The sequence below is a fragment of the Atractosteus spatula genome, chromosome 10 (genome assembly GCF_055471065.1).
Source record: "Atractosteus spatula isolate fAtrSpa1 chromosome 10, fAtrSpa1.hap1, whole genome shotgun sequence".
NCBI classification, from domain to species: Eukaryota; Metazoa; Chordata; class Actinopteri; order Semionotiformes; family Lepisosteidae; genus Atractosteus; species Atractosteus spatula.
Window position 1 is genome coordinate 13,910,929 of NC_142715.1, and position 20,405 is coordinate 13,931,333.

At 49.1% G+C, this 20,405-nt stretch overlaps 9 non-coding genes and 4 pseudogenes across 9 annotated transcripts; 1 reads left to right on the forward strand and 12 right to left on the reverse strand.

Annotated features, from left to right (window-relative positions):
* Positions 1-3,713: 3,713 nt before the first annotated feature.
* Positions 3,714-3,832, reverse strand: LOC148825320 (5S ribosomal RNA; annotated as a pseudogene).
* A 535-nt stretch (positions 3,833-4,367) lies between these two features.
* Positions 4,368-4,476, reverse strand: LOC148825321 (5S ribosomal RNA; annotated as a pseudogene).
* A 537-nt stretch (positions 4,477-5,013) lies between these two features.
* On the reverse strand, positions 5,014-5,132 carry LOC148825322 (5S ribosomal RNA; annotated as a pseudogene).
* Positions 5,133-5,669: 537 nt separating this feature from the next.
* Positions 5,670-5,788, reverse strand: LOC148825323 (5S ribosomal RNA). The gene has a single exon (XR_016092815.1). It is a non-coding gene; the product is annotated as a 5S ribosomal RNA (ribosomal RNA).
* A 537-nt stretch (positions 5,789-6,325) lies between these two features.
* Positions 6,326-6,444, reverse strand: LOC148825324 (5S ribosomal RNA). Its single transcript, XR_016092982.1, has one exon. It is a non-coding gene; the product is annotated as a 5S ribosomal RNA (ribosomal RNA).
* A 537-nt stretch (positions 6,445-6,981) lies between these two features.
* Positions 6,982-7,100, reverse strand: LOC148825325 (5S ribosomal RNA). Its single transcript, XR_016092983.1, has one exon. It is a non-coding gene; the product is annotated as a 5S ribosomal RNA (ribosomal RNA).
* A 537-nt stretch (positions 7,101-7,637) lies between these two features.
* LOC148825326 (5S ribosomal RNA) lies at positions 7,638-7,756 on the reverse strand. The gene has a single exon (XR_016092797.1). It is a non-coding gene; the product is annotated as a 5S ribosomal RNA (ribosomal RNA).
* A 536-nt stretch (positions 7,757-8,292) lies between these two features.
* Positions 8,293-8,411, reverse strand: LOC148825327 (5S ribosomal RNA). The gene has a single exon (XR_016092816.1). It is a non-coding gene; the product is annotated as a 5S ribosomal RNA (ribosomal RNA).
* Positions 8,412-8,948: 537 nt separating this feature from the next.
* LOC148825328 (5S ribosomal RNA) lies at positions 8,949-9,067 on the reverse strand. Its single transcript, XR_016092993.1, has one exon. It is a non-coding gene; the product is annotated as a 5S ribosomal RNA (ribosomal RNA).
* Positions 9,068-9,604: 537 nt separating this feature from the next.
* LOC148825329 (5S ribosomal RNA) lies at positions 9,605-9,723 on the reverse strand. The gene has a single exon (XR_016092818.1). It is a non-coding gene; the product is annotated as a 5S ribosomal RNA (ribosomal RNA).
* Positions 9,724-10,260: 537 nt separating this feature from the next.
* LOC148825330 (5S ribosomal RNA) lies at positions 10,261-10,379 on the reverse strand. Its single transcript, XR_016092916.1, has one exon. It is a non-coding gene; the product is annotated as a 5S ribosomal RNA (ribosomal RNA).
* Positions 10,380-10,916: 537 nt separating this feature from the next.
* Positions 10,917-11,035, reverse strand: LOC148825331 (5S ribosomal RNA; annotated as a pseudogene).
* A 9,039-nt stretch (positions 11,036-20,074) lies between these two features.
* Positions 20,075-20,147, forward strand: trnav-cac (transfer RNA valine (anticodon CAC)). Its single transcript has one exon. It is a non-coding gene; the product is annotated as a tRNA-Val (tRNA).
* Positions 20,148-20,405: the final 258 nt, after the last annotated feature.

A 20,405-nucleotide genomic window follows, 5' to 3' on the forward strand; every position in this document is an offset into this window, starting at 1 on the left:
ATTTGCCAGTGATGCAGCGAGTGCTATTGCAGGGGAAGGTGCTGAGTGTGAGGGAGCTGTGAACAAGAAGCTTATGTGGTGGTCAGCGATAAGAGATGATTGGGCGGTCGGAAAAAAGAGTACCAATGGAGGGATCGTCCTGTAAAATGTAGTCATTGTTAATGATGGTCCTGGGGATAGAAATTGGGTTAGGGTGGTAGGGAAGCACCGAGGGAATGCAGTTGTGAGACTGGGAGTTCCTGATTGAGTTGATGATCCGAGGGCTGTTTTTGGCCCGGGAGTAGAATAAAGCGACACCTTTCATCAAACATTTTGACAGGTACCACGCCCCCTTTTTCAGCCAATGGGAGGCCGCCATGGGCAGATGTCCTGCCTCCTTATCGGCCAATGGTGCAATGTTATGGGCGGATGTCCCGCCCCCTCGAGAGCCAATGGTGTGTCATAATGAGTGTTGTTGTCCCGCCTTCCACCCCTAGCAGCCCCAGGCCTCAGGGTCCAAATGCCCACCACCGCATCCCCTTCGATTTATAAATAAGTGTGTGAAAGAGCGTATTAGCAACGAGGGATGGAAGGTGATCATGTCTGCTGCAGGTTTGAATGCAATCTATTATAACCCTAGGGAATCGGCGGTGTGGGAAGTCTGGTGAGTGCCGCGAGTTTCTGGGATGTGAGCGCACGCACGCACGCACACACGCACACTGACTGACTGACTGACTGAGTAAAGTGTCACAGAAAGAACTCGCAGGACAAATAGCATGTGAAATGTGAACCACTTTATTTCATCAGTAGGTTTTAAATTACAGAAACATCCCAGTATACACTTTTAAACTTTTCACACACATTACAGACTACTGCTTGCAATCGCCAATTAAATGTTGGTGCAGAAAATTAGTTGTAGCTATCGCCCCAACATTGTTCAGAAACTCAGCAGCATCTGAAAAAGCATTCATAACGCCCTTTCTCTCGCCATTTCTATAGCCGTGAACACCGAACTGGGCGACCCTAACAGAGCAAATAAATTAGCCTGAGTGATCAGAGGGACGGTGTTACCACAGGTTCTATGTAAAATACGTTTTAGTTTTGGAATACACACCGCTGAATCCGCCAGGCTTCAGTTTCTGATCTGAAAACATCAGAATCGCAGTAATTTCACTCATGTTCTTTACATGCACATCTATCTCTTTAACAAATTCAAGGACATTAGCATTCAGTTAATTGATTTTTATTTCAAGCTTTGCAGAAAGAAGAGTGTAAAGCACTTTTTGTAAGAATTCTTACATATACATTCGAAATTTTTCATTCTTCTCACGATGGCACACCTGTGTCTGTAAAACAGAGTGAAAGCTCTATTCACATTGCGAGTATTTCACAGCCCTGGTTTTACATAGATCTTTTTTCTTTTCTGTAAAAATAAGTATAAATAAGTATAAAATAAGTTTTGCAACGCACCAAAAGTCACGTGTAGTATTTTTCCATCTACCTTTACAAGTAAGGACCGTACATACTCATATGGCGAGCGGTCGTCAATTATTTTTCTCAGCAAGTGCATTATACTCCGCTCAGTATCATCTGTAAAAGTATAGGCACCCAGGCCACTGGCGATGTACAGAACAGCCGATAAAATTCGGGCTAAACTGAGACACTTATAAATTTCTAATGCGGCAAACAACACATCTTTGTACTGTAACATGACCAGGGGAAGGGTCATTCATAACAGGTATTTTCGGAATGACCTACTTAAAATACTAGATATGGACCTTAGCAAAATGGCTGCCAAAAAGAATCAGCTGACCGGTACATGGAAAGGGTCTACCCTGAGAAACAATGAGACACAGCTGAGCCGCATCAGGAACCAAAATATAAGTGCCCCGGAGGCAGTGAACAGGGCGGAAGCCGATAAGGTGAATGCGGTTTGGAGGAAAAGAGAGGAAAGAGGTGTATGTTAAAGATCGGGCTAAAGAATAACGGACTACTGAAAGGAGAAAAGGTTTATGGTTTTTGGATTACGGACACTGGATAAGGATACATCGCGGATTGGCTTTATTACGGACTTTTGGAACTCGAATAGGATCAGGATTAAGGGAACGGATTACGGACTGTATTTGGAAGATAGTTGGAGGAAGAAAAGCCACGAAACTCAGGAAAGAAAAGTGTGGTGTGAGTACTACTTTCATTTACATAAACTTTCCCCCGGAGACACCACAGTACCCATCCGCGCACCCGACAACTAGGCATGTGTGACCCCGTTGACCTGGATGATTAATCAAACGGGCCGCGCATTCGTCAACCACAACCCCCTTTAAACAATGGTTGAAGGTGCAAAATACCACCGACTTTACAATCTGATCCATAGCATCGGGCTCATTAGAGCCATCGTTAGCTAAACTAGGTTGAACATCATCATTAATCACATTTTGGCGAACACACATGAACAGACACGAAACATTCAAGCTTGATGGTAGTTTGAAGATTGATGCGTCGACCTCTTCGTTATTCTATTAAAGGAAAAAAGAAAAGGAAGGCTTAACAAAATAAATAGGCATGCTTTTTACCTAAAATATTTACAATTGTAATGCCTCTTTTGTGTTAGTTTTTCGTTTGCTTCGAACTTGCTGTGGTTTAATATTTACCATTTGTAGCAACTCTTCATCAGTCGTTGACGGACCCCCAACACCTGAATCACCGTCAGAGTTCACATGACAGCCACTGTCACACACCACTGAGTGCTGGGTCAGCTTTTGCTAAAAAGAAGACAAAGTGTTGAAAACGAAATACGCTAAACGCAGATTGAAACGACAATTCCACTATCAGAAAAAATATTTTAGCAACCTACTTCTTCAGTTTGCATAGCAGAGGAATCCGATGATTCACTACTCAAAGAAGCCATCTTCGCAGCAGTCAATATCGGGGCCTGACAGCTCAGGTGTCACACTTCAAAACCGGCAAGTCGGCTAATTTAAGCATAAACTCCACATTTGTAACCATGCCTACATAGCTCAAGACATTTTTCAAATGGTTGTGATGTTTTAGAACGCCCCACCATATCCCTCCGCCCCAAAATCACACGTGTTTTATCGAGAGTGAAAAGTAATCACTTTGAATTAAAATATGTAAGCTTATTTCAATGACAAATTCTCAACAACTTTTCAAAAGTTTGAAATGATTTTCCACGTACCGTGAACGTAAAGTCTTTAAACCTTAAAAATATTAACATGCAACCCAAGCCTCAAATGATGTGTTTCTCTAGAAAAGAAATTACATTGAATCAAAAAATGTAAAACTTATTTTATCTTTTGAGAAGAGCGTTGTAGGGCAGGTTTTTATATTTTAGTGGATAGGTAATAAAAGTGTTAAAATAATTGAATAAGACACATTTAGCAGCGATAAATTATAAGCACAAGCAAAAATTGATATTTATAACGCTTATAGATTTTAACAATATAACAGACTTTACTAAAATGTTTACTTATTTAATAAATTAAAAATTAAATATTACATCAGAACATGTCCACACCCAGGCACCTGCCGTTAAAGGTTATGGGATGTAGAGATACAGTATATAAGGTTCATGATGAGAATAAAAAACGCTCATGCTAATACACAAGCACCTGTGTCTCACCAAAGCTGACAAATAAAAAGCCAAAAAGCCACACTGCACGTGTGAACAGGGGAATGAGCGAGCGAGCGGGGATAGGGCGCCTCCTGCGCTTAAAAGCTTACAGCACCTGGTATTCCCAGGCGGTCTCCCATCCAAGTACTAACCAGGCCCGTCCCTGTTTAGCTTCCGAGATCAGACGACATCAGGCGTGCTCAAGGGGGTGTGGCCGTAAGCGAGTGCAAGGCTCGCTGGCACCCTTCTTATAGAGAGGACAGCTCCGTCACCTCTTACGACGCTGCTTTATTTCCCTTGCGTTTTTCTCTTCTTCCCACGTTCTCTCTCTTCACTGCCTTCGTCCCCGCTCTATTTCACTTCAGCCTTTCACTCTTGCTTCCTTCCAATGAGGACGGAGCTGCAGGAGAAAGGGCGCTATAGAGGATCGCTGTGGAGAGCTGCTGCTGTGCTTTGACATCTGAGCTCTGTGGAAAACGATCTCAATACAATTCTGAAAAACGCGACTCCCCGAACGCCAGCCGAACAAGTCTCCACAGCCGAAGCGCCATGTCTCTTTTCAGCTGGCGATAAACCTTTCCTCGATCCTTTGCGGACTTGTAAAACTGTTCACGATCAGAATAAAAAACGCTCACGCTAATACACAAGCAACCGTGTCTCGCCAAAGCTGACAAATAAACAGACGGACAAGCAGCACTGCACGTGTGAACAGGGGAATGAGCGAGCGAGCGGGGATAGGGCGCCTCCTGCGCTTAAAAGCTTACAGCACCTGGTATTCCCAGGCGGTCTCCCATCCAAGTACTAACCAGGCCCGTCTCTGTTTAGCTTCCGAGATCAGACGTGCTCAAGGGGGTGTGGCCGTAAGCGAGTGGAAGGCTCGCTGGCACCCTTCTTATAGAGAGGACAGCTCCGTCACCTCTTTTACGACGCTGCTTTATTTCCGTTGCGTTTTTCTCTTCTTCCCACGTTCTCTCTCTTCACTGCCTTCGTCCCCGCTCTATTTCACTTCAGCCTTTCACTCTTGCTTCCTTCCAATGAGGACGGAGCTGCGGGAGAAAGGGCGCTATAGAGGATCGCTGTGGAGAGCTGCTGCTGTGCTTTGACATCTGAGCTCTGTGGAAAACGATCTCAATACAATTCTGAAAAACGCGACTCCCCGAACGCCAGCCGAACAAGTCTCCACAGCCGAAGCGCCGTGTCTCTTTTCAGCTGGCGATAAACCTTTCCTCGATCCTTTGCGGACTTGTGAAACTGTTCACGATCAGAATAAAAAACGCTCACGCTAATACACAAGCACCCGTGTCTCGCCAAAGCTGACAAATAAACAGACGGACAAGCCGCACTGCACGTGTGAACAGGGGAATGAGCGAGCGAGCGGGGATAGGGCGCCTCCTGCGCTTAAAAGCTTACAGCAGCTGGTATTCCCAGGCGGTCTCCCATCCAAGTACTAACCAGCCCCGTCCCTGTTTAGCTTCCGAGATCAGACGAGATCAGGCGTGCTCAAAGGGGTGTGGCCGTAAGCGAGTGCAAGGCTCGCTGGCACCCTTCTTATAGAGAGGACAGCTCCGTCACCTCTTTTACGACGCTGCTTTATTTCCCTTGCGTTTTTCTCTTCTTCCCACGTTCTCTCTCTTCACTGCCTACGTCCCCGCTCTATTTCACTTCAGCCTTTCACTCTTGCTTCCTTCCAATGAGGACGGAGCTGCGGGAGAAAGGGCGCTATAGAGGATCGCTGTGGAGAGCTGCTGCTGTGCTTTGACATCTGAGCTCTGTGGAAAACGATCTCAATACAATTCTGAAAAACGCGACTCCCCGAACGCCAGCCGAACAAGTCTCCACAGCCGAAGCGCCGTGTCTCTTTTCAGCTGGCGATAAACCTTTCCTCGATCCTTTGCGGACTTGTAAAACTGTTCACGATCAGAATAAAAAACGCTCACGCTAATACACAAGCAACCGTGTCTCGCCAAAGCTGACAAACAAACAGACGGACAAGCAGCACTGCACGTGTGAACAGGGGAATGAGCGAGCGAGCGGGGATAGGGCGCCTCCTGCGCTTAAAAGCTTACAGCACCTGGTATTCCCAGGCGGTCTCCCATCCAAGTACTAACCAGGCCCGTCCCTGTTTAGCTTCCGAGATCAGACGAGATCAGGCGTGCTCAAGGGGGTGTGGCCGTAAGCGACTGCAAGGCTCGCTGGCACCCTTCTTATAGAGAGGACAGCTCCGTCACCTCTTTTACGACGCTGCTTTATTTCCCTTGCGTTTTTCTCTTCTTCCCACGTTCTCTCTCTTCACTGCCTTCGTCCCCGCTCTATTTCACTTCAGCCTTTCACTCTTGCTTCCTTCCAATGAGGACGGAGCTGCGGGAGAAAGGGCGCTATAGAGGATCGCTGTGGAGAGCTGCTGCTGTGCTTTGACATCTGAGCTCTGTGGAAAACGATCTCAATACAATTCTGAAAAACGCGACTCCCCGAACGCCAGCCGAACAAGTCTCCACAGCCGAAGCGCCGTGTCTCTTTTCAGCTGGCGATAAACCTTTCCTCGATCCTTTGCGGACTTGTGAAACTGTTCACGATCAGAATAAAAAACGCTCACGCTAATACACAAGCACCCGTGTCTCGCCAAAGCTGACAAATAAACAGACGGACAAGCCGCACTGCACGTGTGAACAGGGGAATGAGCGAGCGAGCGGGGATAGGGCGCCTCCTGCGCTTAAAAGCTTACAGCAGCTGGTATTCCCAGGCGGTCTCCCATCCAAGTACTAACCAGCCCCGTCCCTGTTTAGCTTCCGAGATCAGACGAGATCAGGCGTGCTCAAGGGGGTGTGGCCGTAAGCGAGAGCAAGGCTCGCTGGCACCCTTCTTATAGAGAGGACAGCTCCGTCACCTCTTTTACGACGCTGCTTTATTTCCCTTGCGTTTTTCTCTTCTTCCCACGTTCTCTCTCTTCACTGCCTTCGTCCCCGCTCTATTTCACTTCAGCCTTTCACTCTTGCTTCCTTCCAATGAGGACGGAGCTGCGGGAGAAAGGGCGCTATAGAGGATCGCTGTGGAGAGCTGCTGCTGTGCTTTGACATCTGAGCTCTGTGGAAAACGATCTCAATACAATTCTGAAAAACGCGACTCCCCGAACGCCAGCCGAACAAGTCTCCACAGCCGAAGCGCCGTGTCTCTTTTCAGCTGGCGATAAACCTTTCCTCGATCCTTTGCGGACTTGTGAAACTGTTCACGATCAGAATAAAAAACGCTCACGCTAATACACAAGCACCCGTGTCTCGCCAAAGCTGACAAATAAACAGACGGACAAGCCGCACTGCACGTGTGAACAGGGGAATGAGCGAGCGAGCGGGGATAGGGCGCCTCCTGCGCTTAAAAGCTTACAGCAGCTGGTATTCCCAGGCGGTCTCCCATCCAAGTACTAACCAGCCCCGTCCCTGTTTAGCTTCCGAGATCAGACGAGATCAGGCGTGCTCAAGGGGGTGTGGCCGTAAGCGAGTGCAAGGCTCGCTGGCACCCTTCTTATAGAGAGGACAGCTCCGTCACCTCTTTTCCGACGCTGCTTTATTTCCCTTGCGTTTTTCTCTTCTTCCCACGTTCTCTCTCTTCACTGCCTACGTCCCCGCTCTATTTCACTTCAGCCTTTCACTCTTGCTTCCTTCCAATGAGGACGGAGCTGCGGGAGAAAGGGCGCTATAGAGGATCGCTGTGGAGAGCTGCTGCTGTGCTTTGACATCTGAGCTCTGTGGAAAACGATCTCAATACAATTCTGAAAAACGCGACTCCCCGAACGCCAGCCGAACAAGTCTCCACAGCCGAAGCGCCGTGTCTCTTTTCACCTGGCGATAAACCTTTCCTCGATCCTTTGCGGACTTGTAAAACTGTTCACGATCAGAATAAAAAACGCTCACGCTAATACACAAGCAACCGTGTCTCGCCAAAGCTGACAAACAAACAGACGGACAAGCAGCACTGCACGTGTGAACAGGGGAATGAGCGAGAGAGCGGGGATAGGGCGCCTCCTGCGCTTAAAAGCTTACAGCACCTGGTATTCCCAGGGGGTCTCCCATCCAAGTACTAACCAGGCCCGTCCCTGTTTAGCTTCCGAGATCAGACGAGATCAGGCGTGCTCAAGGGGGTGTGGCCGTAAGCGAGTGCAAAGCTCGCTGGCACCCTTCTTATAGAGAGGAGAGCTCCGTCACCTCTTTTACGACGCTGCTTTATTTCCCTTGCGTTTTTCTCTTCTTCCCACGTTCTCTCTCTTCACTGCCTTCGTCCCCGCTCTATTTACTTCAGCCTTTCACTCTTGCTTCCTTCCAATGAGGACGGAGCTGCGGGAGAAAGGGCGCTATAGAGGATCGCTGTGGAGAGCTGCTGCTGTGCTTTGACATCTGAGCTCTGTGGAAAACGATCTCAATACAATTCTGAAAAACGCGACTCCCCGAACGCCAGCCGAACAAGTCTCCACAGCCGAAGCGCTGTGTCTCTTTTCAGCTGGCGATAAACCTTTCCTCGATCCTTTGCGGACTTGTAAAACTGTTCACGATCAGAATAAAAAACGCTCACGCTAATACACAAGCACCCGTGTCTCGCCAAAGCTGACAAATAAACAGACGGACAAGCCGCACTGCACGTGTGAACAGGGGAATGAGCGAGCGAACGGGGATAGGGCGCCTCCTGCGCTTAAAAGCTTACAGCACCTGGTATTCCCAGGCGGTCTCCCATCCAAGTACTAACCAGGCCCGTCCCTGTTTAGCTTCCGAGATCAGACGAGATCAGGCGTGCTCAAGGGGGTGTGGCCGTAAGCGAGTGCAAAGCTCGCTGGCACCCTTCTTATAGAGAGGACAGCTCCGTCACCTCTTTTACGACGCTGCTTTATTTCCCTTGCGTTTTTCTCTTCTTCCCACGTTCTCTCTCTTCACTGCCTTCGTCCCCGCTCTATTTCACTTCAGCCTTTCACTCTTGCTTCCTTCCAATGAGGACGGAGCTGCGGGAGAAAGGGCGCTATAGAGGATCGCTGTGGAGAGCTGCTGCTGTGCTTTGACATCTGAGCTCTGTGGAAAACGATCTCAATACAATTCTGAAAAACGCGACTCCCCGAACGCCAGCCGAACAAGTCTCCACAGCCGAAGCGCCGTGTCTCTTTTCAGCTGGCGATAAACCTTTCCTCGATCCTTTGCGGACTTGTAAAACTGTTCACGATCAGAATAAAAAACGCTCACGCTAATACACAAGCACCCGTGTCTCGCCAAAGCTGACAAATAAACAGACGGACAAGCCGCACTGCACGTGTGAACAGGGGAATGAGCGAGCGAGCGGGGATAGGGCGCCTCCTGTGCTTAAAAGCTTACAGCACCTGGTATTCCCAGGCGGTCTCCCATCCAAGTACTAACCAGGCCCGTCCCTGTTTAGCTTCCGAGATCAGACGAGATCTGGCGTGCTCAAGGGGGTGTGGCCGTAAGCGACTGCAAGGCTCGCTGGCACCCTTCTTATAGAGAGGACAGCTCCGTCACCTCTTTTACGACGCTGCTTTATTTCCCTTGCGTTTTTCTCTTCTTCCCACGTTCTCTCTCTTCACTGCCTTCGTCCCCGCTCTATTTCACTTCAGCCTTTCACTCTTGCTTCCTTCCAATGAGGACGGAGCTGCGGGAGAAAGGGCGCTATAGAGGATCGCTGTGGAGAGCTGCTGCTGTGCTTTGACATCTGAGCTCTGTGGAAAACGATCTCAATACAATTCTGAAAAACGCGACTCCCCGAACGCCAGCCGAACAAGTCTCCACAGCCGAAGCGCCGTGTCTCTTTTCAGCTGGCGATAAACCTTTCCTCGATCCTTTGCGGACTTGTAAAACTGTACACGATCAGAATAAAAAACGCTCACGCTAATACACAAGCAACCGTGTCTCGCCAAAGCTGACAAATAAACAGACGGACAAGCAGCACTGCACGTGTGAACAGGGGATTGAGCAAGCGAGCGGGGATAGGGCGCCTCCTGCGCTTAAAAGCTTACAGCACCTGGTATTCCCAGGCGGTCTCCCATCCAAGTACTAACCAGGCCCGTCCCTGTTTAGCTTCCGAGATCAGACGAGATCAGGCGTGCTCAAGGGGGTGTGGCCGTAAGCGAGTGCAAGGCTCGCTGGCACCCTTCTTATAGAGAGGACACCTCCGTCACCTCTTTTACGACGCTGCTTTATTTCCCTTGCGTTTTTCTCTTCTTCCCACGTTCTCTCTCTTCACTGCCTTCGTCCCCGCTCTATTTCACTTCAGCCTTTCACTCTTGCTTCCTTCCAATGAGGACGGAGCTGCGGGAGAAAGGGCGCTATAGAGGATCGCTGTGGAGAGCTGCTGCTGTGCTTTGACATCTGAGCTCTGTGGAAAACGATCTCAATACAATTCTGAAAAACGCAACTCCCCGAACGCCAGCCGAACAAGTCTCCACAGTCGAAGCGCCGTGTCTCTTTTCAGCTGGCGATAAACCTTTCCTCGATCCTTTGCGGACTTGTAAAACTGTTCACGATCAGAATAAAAAACGCTCACGCTAATACACAAGCAACCGTGTCTCGCCAAAGCTGACAAATAAACAGACGGACAAGCAGCACTGCACGTGTGAACAGGGGAATGAGCGAGCGAGCGGGGATAGGGCGCCTCCTGCGCTTAAAAGCTTACAGCACCTGGTATTCCCAGGCGGTCTCCCATCCAAGTACTAACCAGGCCCGTCCCTGTTTAGCTTCCGAGATCAGACGAGATCAGGCGTGCTCAAGGGGGTGTGGCCATAAGCGAGTGCAAGGCTCGCTGGCACCCTTCTTATAGAGAGGACAGCTCCGTCACCTCTTTTACGACGCTGCTTTATTTCCCTTGCGTTTTTCTCTTCTTCCCACGTTCTCTCTCTTCACTGCCTTCCTCCCCGCTCTATTTCACTTCAGCCTTTCACTCTTGCTTCCTTCCAATGAGGACGGAGCTGCGGGAGAAAGGGCGCTATAGAGGATCGCTGTGGAGAGCTGCTGCTGTGCTTTGACATCTGAGCTCTGTGGAAAACGATCTCAATACAATTCTGAAAAACGCGACTCCCCGAACGCCAGCCGAACAAGTCTCCACAGCCGAAGCGCTGTGTCTCTTTTCAGCTGGCGATAAACCTTTCCTCGATCCTTTGCGGACTTGTAAAACTGTTCACGATCAGAATAAAAAACGCTCACGCTAATACACAAGCACCCGTGTCTCGCCAAAGCTGACAAATAAACAGACGGACAAGCCGCACTGCACGTGTGAACAGGGGAATGAGCAAGCGAGCAGGGATAGGGCGCCTCCTGCGCTTGAAAGCTTACAGCAGCTGGTATTCCCAGGCGGTCTCCCATCCAAGTACTAACCAGGCCCATCCCTGTTTAGCTTCCGAGATCAGACAAGATCAGGTGTGCTCAAGGGGGTGTGGCCGTAAGCAAGAACAAGGCTCGCTGGCACCCTTTTTATAGAAAGGGACAGCTCCGTCACCTCTCTTACGACGCTGCTTTTTGTCCCTTGCGTTTTTCTCTTCTTCCCACGTTCTCTCTCTTCACTGCTTTCGTCCCCGCTCTATTTCACTGCAGCCTTTCACTTGTAGCGGCAATGGTTGTTAATAAGACAGAATTAAGTGTTGCTGTTCTTTTTCTAATGAGGCCCCATCTCTCTGTTCATCTCTGTGGTGCAGCCACAGAGAAACTATTCATGCAGGCTGATTTAAAGATGTTTTCTTTTGATAAGGGACAGCTCCCAAATGGGGATGCACTTAGCTAAGCCTGGCTATCATGATCAATGGTCATCCATTGGCGCCTATCTGTCTAGGGTGTGCCAGATGGACATCTGGACTGCATTCCTAAGTGTCAAGAGTAAGTGACTCACATCTCACCTTGATCAACCAATCAGGGACTGGTAGGGCCGAGTAACCCACGTGGGACTCTGATGCCCATGGAACTTTCAGCCAATGAACGAGCTGAAGTTCCTCCAGGTAAAAACAGGCAACACAGAGGGCCTGAGAGACTATTTCCTGGACTTTTCTAAAGGGACTTTTCTAAAGGAGAATTCCAGGGCAGGACGGCCCAGGAGCAAAAGGCTCCCAAGGGCAGGACATTCTCACAGTGCGCCTCCTGACCATCCTAAGACTCAGCCTGGACAACCACGGAGCGGCCAGTGTGTCCGAGTGCCAGAACTTTCCTTTGTTCTTAGAGTCTAGAGCGGAGGTTACCAGAGAGTAACCAGAGGATCCACCTGAGGTAAGCACCAGCAGCAAGCCTTGTGAACAGGTCGGAACTGTGGACAGCTGAATCACTATTCAGAACTAGCGCTTCATCAGGAATGAACCGGTCCTCTTCCTGACTTGCTGGGACCCACAGTCATCTTTTCTCCTGTGCACAAACTTTGCTAGTTAAAGCCAACACTAACTAGCCGGTCAGTGAGCATCTGCAGCACAGCACAGCCTGGCACGGAGCCAGAGAGCCCGCAGGAGATCTGAATCCCCAGAGATTGGATGAGTATTCAACTTCAATGCATTACAGCTTGAGAATTCAATTGTTATCCCAACCAGTTGATATCAATTTAATTCCTAAGAGTTATGTACTTGTTTTCAGTATCTAATGTAGAAGTTGTAACCAAGTTCACTTTATGAAACGATCTAAATGAATGATATACTGAACGTATGTCCTCTTGATATATGTAACTCTTTGTAACTGATTGTATATATACCTTTTGTATTCTGATAACCCTCTCGATAAGATCTGTTAGGTTTATATGCATATTTTATGTATTAATAAATGTATCCTCGTGTATTAGTACCCGTGTGTGTGTGCGTTGTTTGAGTTATATCGCATGGTTGGATTCTAAGGCCATCAAAAGAATCATTTTGTGATTTACGGCTACAATTAATAAATGTCCCCGTACATGCCCAAACCCTACAGAACTGGTGCCTTCAGAGAGCACACTACATTTATTGGCGTCCCTGGACGGGCTATGGTAAGACTGAAATGAGACAACCAAGCGGAATAATTCAATATAAAACACCGCGGGTTTCATACTCGACAATACAGTGTGCTGAAAGCCGAAAGGAAAAAAGTTCCCCTTGCTCTTTAAGCAGTGCTTGATTGTTTTGTGATCTTTTGCAATCTACTGGGTTGATTGCATACTTGATCTTGTGGTTTTCTGTGGTAGAACTGTGATTTCGTACTGAAAAGTAATACTCTTTAAGTTTAACGATGGTTGCTAAAAGGTCTGAATTCAAGTCGCTATTAAGCACTCTCTCTAGCAGTGACAGGTCTGACCACGATCTCCGTCATATCTCCGTCAGCGGAGAAGCTAGGAGAATAAACCTCCATTCTCTGAGAGAGCTAGCGAAGGACATGGAGAGATTTGACCCTGCAGTGTCAGAGAATAATATCGAGAGTTATATTCAAGACCTCAGGTATACCCTGCAGTACCTGCCAAACGCTACAGAACAGGAAAAAGTGTTTCTGGTCAGGAAAACTAGCAGCAGAGCTGTACATGAGTGGATGGCTAGGCAGATGAAGAAAGTCTGTGATGACTTTGAAGAGTTGTGTCAAGCACTTATCAGAATACAGTGCGTTTATTGACCCGACTGCCGCGATAGCCGCCGCCCTTAACATTAAGCACGAGAGAGCAGAGTCCCCTCGCGAATATTACGAGAGACTTAGATGAACTTATTTTGCAGGGCGAAATGATGAGGGTTGTGAAGAGAACACACATTTCAAGGGTTAATTCATTGCGAATCTCCACCCGTCAGTCAGAAAGATGATCTTAATGCATACAGATGCACAGACCATGAAAATGACTGATATTAAGAGATTCGTGCAGAAAGCCTGGGAGTATGATGTCCAAAGTCGCTCTGAGCAAAAAGCTGTTAAAGCGACTGTGTTCGCCGTCAGAGCCAGCAGGGTTAATTCCCCCCTGCTCGAAGGAGCACAGGCTCCTGAGCTGGCTAAGCCCCGTTCCAAAGCAGGCACACAGGACCGCACCCAGCGTCCTAAGTTCCATGAGAACACCGGGGAAGAGAAAGGGCTAGATAAAGCTGAACAAAAGGATTCATTAGCCGCCCGCCTGGCCAGGCTTGAACAAGTTTTATTAGGACAGAGACAACCGCTCCCCAAGGCTGCCGGAAGCGTGAATGAGCTGATACTCTCCACTGGAGGAGGCGGAGACCCGCCCCCTCTCCCTCCCTCAGTCTATCTGATTGAATGGAAGGGTTCCTGCCTGGATGAGGTCAGCCACTCCCAAGCGAGTGCTGACTCCACCCCTGAAGTCACAGAGCAGGCAGTAAAACAGAGAGGAAAAGCAGGAAGCTTTTACCTCAAGGCTGCCATGGGAGATGTCTTACACAGTGAGACATTGATTGACACTGAGGTTGAAAGGTGTTTGATGTCATACAGCAAGCTCAAACGGGTAGAAAAAGAAAAGGGCATGCGACTCAGAGAGGAACCTTTGGTGGATCACCAGAAAGGCAAGGTGTGGAAACAGGTCAAGGCTCCTAAGCCTTCTGTACAGAAGGAAGGGGGGCAAAGAGGCAGACTGTGCTCACACAGTGCCCACCGAACACAGAAGCCTATGTGGAGATTTCTTCTGTTCCCTCTGGACAAGAAATAAAAATATTTTCTTGTTCCCCGGATATACAGGGAAGTCGTGTCCCGGCTGAGGTCACAACAGCCTCCCTGCCACAGGAGCGGTGCTCCAAGCAGCCGCCTGATCCACCAGGTAAAGCACACACCTTTTACACCCCTAAAGAGGAGCAGATCTCCCCACCTGGTGATGAAAAGGAGCTTTCCCTGTGCACCCTGGCACCCAAGAGGGGTCAGGACCACCACCCCGCAGTGGTGGAAGGGATCCAGATGGCAGGAGAGCAGGTTGGTGAGGTAGCCCTCACCCTTAGCCCTGAGAGATCCTCTATTAATGAGGATCTGCTTGAGCAGCTGTCGCAGGGCCACCGCCAGGTGCCCCTGGTGCAACATTCACAGGTTAGTCAGGAGGTCCAGCTGGACGCTGAGACTACTGCGCTGTGGACACACCTGATCCCAGATGCCGATTCCCTCTGCTGTGACCCAGGGAACCTGCAGTCAGGTAACATTATTTCTCACAACTACCAGGTAGTGAGTGAGACTGACCTGATTGTTCCTGCCTCAACGGCAGGGTTGCCAACACACCCAGTCCCCCAGAAGGGACAGGGAATGAAAGCCGAGCCGGTTTTCTTACAGCCACCAGCTCAGTCTGTCAGTCTGAGTCTGACCAACAGTGGTTCAGCCAGACTGGAGCTGGATGGTCAAGTCACTCGCCTGCCAGTGCAGGACATCGCAAAGAGGGGTGTCAGAATCCCCGCCTGCACTGACATGGGCCTGGTGGGTGATAGTAAGTTCAAAGACAATGAACTAGCTATCCCAGTGCTGGGGCAGCTCCCTGAACCCCTAGCGAGGGAAGGGGGGAGCGAGCACGTGTCCTACACCTACCCAGCGTACGATTGTAAACATGCCGATAGAGGGATTCCTCAATCAGGAAGTGTGCAGGGTGGACCTGAACAGTGAGAATGGGATAACAATCCCAGATCACTCAGGTGCTCCAGATGACCACTCAGCCGAGGGTCAGGCATGCTCCACCGCTGCACCACCCCCTGCAGGGTTCCTAGAGCACAGGCATGAACAAATCGAAAAAGCAGATGCCCTGGAAAAGGAGGAGCAGCATCAGCAGCTGCGTCAGATCTCCCCAGATTTCCAGGATGTTGGTGCCCAAGATGCCACATGGCATACTGAGAAAGACACCATGTACACGCTGCGCCAGCTTAGAAAGACAACAGTCACTCAGAAGGAGATGACTGGGGTCAGCCACCCGAAAAGACTTTTGGGAGGACTTATTGCTGCCGCCACTGTTGCACGTTTGCTTTTTCTGGTAGGTTTGTGTGCTACTGGCACTCTCACCCTGACTGCCCCAAGAAGACAGGTGTCAGAGATGCCAGAGGGTAGTGACAGACTGTATCAACAGCAGCAAAAGTTGGAAAGCTTAGGGAAAACCCTACAGGCAACTTTCTATGCAACAGGGTTAAACCTTATTCCCCAACCAGTGGACATGATTGTTGGTGTTATACAGTGGGTTTATGCTTGTGTGCAACAGGCCAGAATGCTGACACAAGACCTGTTAAGGGAGTTTAGTGCCACTGTAGCTAGTCTAGCCACGGCACAATTCCCAACCCACTTGATTCCACTCTTCTTAGTAGAGGAGTATGTGACATTAACCCCATCGCTCATAGCTCACCCAGAAGGCAATCCAAGATTGAATTCGGTTCCAAATCTTGAGATGGGTATGGCTACCAAAGCTATCCATTGGCTGTGTCTAAACAATTCACCAATGAAGGGTGTAAAGCTACTAACGAGCAGAGGGAGGTTAATGAACCCCATGAAGAGCAGGTGGGAAGTAAATGGCTGGTCAGCACACCACATTTAACTGTCACCATGATTTGTGACAGGCATGATACAGCTACCACAATGCAGCTACCTAACCAATAGTTTTCCTGCAAGTTCCCGAGGAGGCCATAGTACAGCTTGAACTTAAAACTGTACGGTCTAGAACCAGACAACATAAGACCAAACTTGAGGTCTTGGATGCCTTCAGGTGCCACACTATTGAATTGGATAGAAATCCAAGAAACAGTAAGCCCTGAAGAGGTACAGGTAGTTAGTTTGCTTTAATGGAACAAACCTCCAAACCAACCTAGCAGATACCCAACACAGGTGTTGTGGTTTATCGGGGGGGCTGGGAACAGGAACTGTTGTTATTGTAACACTGCTGCCGGGTAGTTGGATCATGACTGACAGTGTACTCTGAATGCTGTACTCTCACATCAAGATGTACTCCGAGTAGCACGAATGAGTCAAAGGTAGCATGTCAAAAGAAAGGAAGTTACTTCTTCCCAAATATCTACTACAGAAGTATCAGATATTGACAGTGAACTTCCTGATGTGTAACTCCTAGACTTAGATAATGTCTCCTACCGTGTTTATACATACTCCAGATGTTATTCATCCTGTTTGCATCCAATGCTGGTTCTGGTATGAATTCTCGAGGAGTAATGTGGACATTTAAGGTTAATGTTCTAATGACAAGGGACATCACTTAACTCTGTTTTTGTTTTGAAGGCAACAACGCCTCAGGACCTCGTGACCTTCAAAAAGGGGGGATATGTAGCGGCAATGCTTGTTAATAAGACAGAATTAAGCGTTGGTATGCTGTCCTAAAGGAGGCCCCATCTCACCCTCCATCTCTGTGGTGCAGCCACAGAGAAAGTATTCATGCAGGCTGATTTAAGATGTTTTCTTTTGATAAGGAACAAGCCCCCAAAGGGGGATGCACTTAGCTAAGCCTGGTTATCATGATCAATGGTCATCTATTGGCGCCTATCTGTCTAGGGAGTGCCAGATTGACATCTGGACTGCATTCCTAATTGTCAGGAGTAAGTGACTCATATCTCACCTTGATCATCCAATCAGGGACTGGTAGGGCTGAGTAACCCACGTGGGACTCTGATACCCATGGAACTTTCAGCCAATCAACGAGCTGAAGTTCCTCCAGGTAAAAACAGGCAACACAGAGAGCCTGTGAGATTCAGAAGAGACTTCGGTGAGAATTCTGTGAACTTTTTCGAAGGGAATTCTTAAGGAGAATTCCAGGGCAGGACAGCCCAGGAGCAGAAGGCTCCCAAGGGCAGGACATTCTCGCAGCGCGCCTCCTGACCATCCTGAGACTCAGCACGGTCAGTGTGTCCGAGTGCCAGAACTTTCCTTTGTTCTAAGAGTCTAGAGCGGAGGTTGCCAGAGAGTAACCAGAGGATCCACCTGAGGTAAGCACCAGCAGCAAGCCTTGTGAACAGGTCGGAACTGTGGACAGCTGAATCACTATTCAGAACTAGCTCTTCATCAGGAACGAACCGGTCCTCTTCCTGACTTGCTGGGACCCACAGTCATCTTTTCTCCTGTGCACAAACTTTGCTAGTTAAAGCCGACACTAACTACCCGGTCAGTGAGCATCAGCAGCGCACCGTTGCAAGCCGCACAGCACAGCCTGGCATGGAGCCAGAGAGCGCGGATTGGACAGCAACAAGCCTGCAGCTGATTGTTTGTGCCTGCAGGAGATATGTATCCCCAGAAATTGGATGAGTATTCAACTTCACTGCATTACGGCTCGAGAATTCAATTGTTATCCAAACCAGTTGATATGAATTTAATTCCTAAGAGTTACGTACTTGTTTTGAGTATCTAATGTAGAAGTTATAAACAAGTTCATTTACGAAACGGTCTAAATGAATGATATACTGAACGTATGTCCTCTTGATATATGTAACTCTTCGTAACTGATTGAATATATACCTTTTGTATTCTGATAACCCTCTCGATAAGATCTGTTACGTTTATATGCATATTCTATGTATTAATAAATGTATCCTCGTGTATTAGTACCTGTGTGTGTGCGTTGTTTGAGTTCTGTCACATGGTTGGATTCTAAAGCCATCAAAAGAATTAACTTTGTGATTTACTTCTACAATTAATAATTGTCACAGTAAATGCCCAAACCCTACAGAACTGGTGCCTTCAGAGAGCCACTACATTTAGGCTATGGCAACGTTACAGGGTGCTGTTCTGTTCTTGCTAATTGTTTCCTGCGCGTCGCAGGCAGGAGTCCATGCGAGGAAGATGCGCTGGACAGAGCTAAGAGGGCGCAGCTGGGTGGCTTTCCTTCTGAGTGACGTTCCTGCAACACTCTCCCGCTCCTCTTGGTGCGCTCATGCCGTAACACAGGAAGGCTGGAGCAGTTGGCTATGGGCTCTGTGCGCCGCCGAAATAGCTCAGTTGGGAGAGCGTTAGACTGAAGATCTAAAGGTCCCTGGTTTGATCCCGGGTTTCAGCATTTTGTTTCATCGCGCCCTTTGTTCCTCTCTCCAGCGCCCCCTGCCTAAAGTGACGCTTCCCTTTCTCAGCCCGAAACGCAAGCGAGACACCAGCAACAGTTCCCGCAGGTTTCCGTAGTATAGCGGCTATCACGTTCGCCAAACACGCGAAAGGTCCCCGGTTCGAGACCGGGCGGAAACAGCCTCTTTTTGCACGCTCCTGTACTTCACAGAGGTCTTGAGCGACCGGTCATTTGTTCCCAATGTATTTCCGGTGCCTTCATGCACTCTTGTACCAAACGCACGTTCCTTCTGTACGCAGAGCCGATCATTTGCAATTGGGCTGTGCCGACAGACCAGGACGAGCTCTGTCGGATCAAAAGCAGCGCAGGACCTGCAAGAACAACAGAAAGATTAGCATCCAGCGGGGGCCTGTTAGTGAGCCCAAGATCTCATCAAGAATCGGCCCCAGCAACAGGGCTGGGCGCATTGTTCCATTCTCCGACCACTCTCGGTGTAAACAAGTCGCTCCTGGTCTCTGCTTGAAATGCACTTTCCTGCGTTTGCTTTGGTGTAACTGGCTTCCCCTGCATGGGCGAATGTGAAGAAGATCCTTAGTAAGTCATTGAAGAAAACCGAAAAGAGGTTGGAGTGGCCCCTGTCGTTCATCAACGATACAGTCAGGCAGTACTCCTCTGTAAAGGGCCGTTCGTTCACATCGATTGGCTTTTTTTTGCCGTCATTCGTGCAAGTAGTAAAAGCAGACGCCCCTATTCTGCCGTGACCCGGATTCGAACCGGGGTTGTTTCGGCCACAACGCAAAGTACTGACCACTATACGATCACAGTGAGTTACCGATACCCACGTGGCAGGGCGGAAAAGGCTGTGCTCTATTCGTGTGACCTAATTCGGAAAAGTCCTGACGTTGCATTTCAACTGAGCCCCAGTATACATCGACCCTTCGACACTCTGAGTGACAACTCTCTTGCGTGTTTTCTCATATTTATGTAGTTTGCTTGCATGATGCCCGGAACAGCGGGGTTGTGTGCTCCCATATGGTCTAGCGGTTAGGGTTCCTGGTTTTCACCCAGGCGGTCCGGGTTTGACTCCCGGTATGGGAATGTCTCAGTTTTGCCTCCTGCTTTCCAAAAGATCAGCACCATGTACGAAGGAGCCGCATTAAAACCACTCGAACGTGCAAAACGCGCGAGAAGAGGGGGCGCTTGTTTCCAACCGAAGACTTCTCACGTGTGAGACGAGCTTATCGTCGCTGCAGGAGGTGGGAGGGTTACTCTGGTAGACAGGGCTGACCTTTGGCAATAGGATTTATACTCTCCAAGATGATATTTGCACTTTCTGGAGAGGCGATTTTCTCCACTTCAGTGGCCCGATTTCGTCGATTGCATGGAGAGGGCTGTAGAATGTGGCGCCGCCTTTCCTGCTCCGTCCATGACAGGCGTGCTGGTCTCTGGAGAGAGAGCACGGTCCATCAGCGCACTCCAATAAAGGCACTGGAAGCAGCTGAATCGCATTGGCGAAGCTCAGCACTGGGCCGCTGGGCAGGGTTTGCCACCGTTTCCGTAGTGTAGTGGTTATCACGTTCGCCTCACACGCGAAAGGTCCCCGGTTCGAAACCGGGCGGAAACAGACCAGCTTCCTTTGTCGGCACGCACAAAAGGGGATTGGGGTTTCGCCTAGTGCTGTGATCGAACAGACCCACTCACCTCTTAGTGTGGCGGGATCTGCACAGTGCATGTCACAGCGCATCCTGCTTTCACTCCAATGCGCGTCCTGATGTACCCCAGTCTCCCGCGTGACAGGTGGGGATAATCACCACTATACTAACTAGGAAGACATCGCTCTCTCTGACCCCCGGCATCGTGTCCCGACCCACCGTGCTGGAAG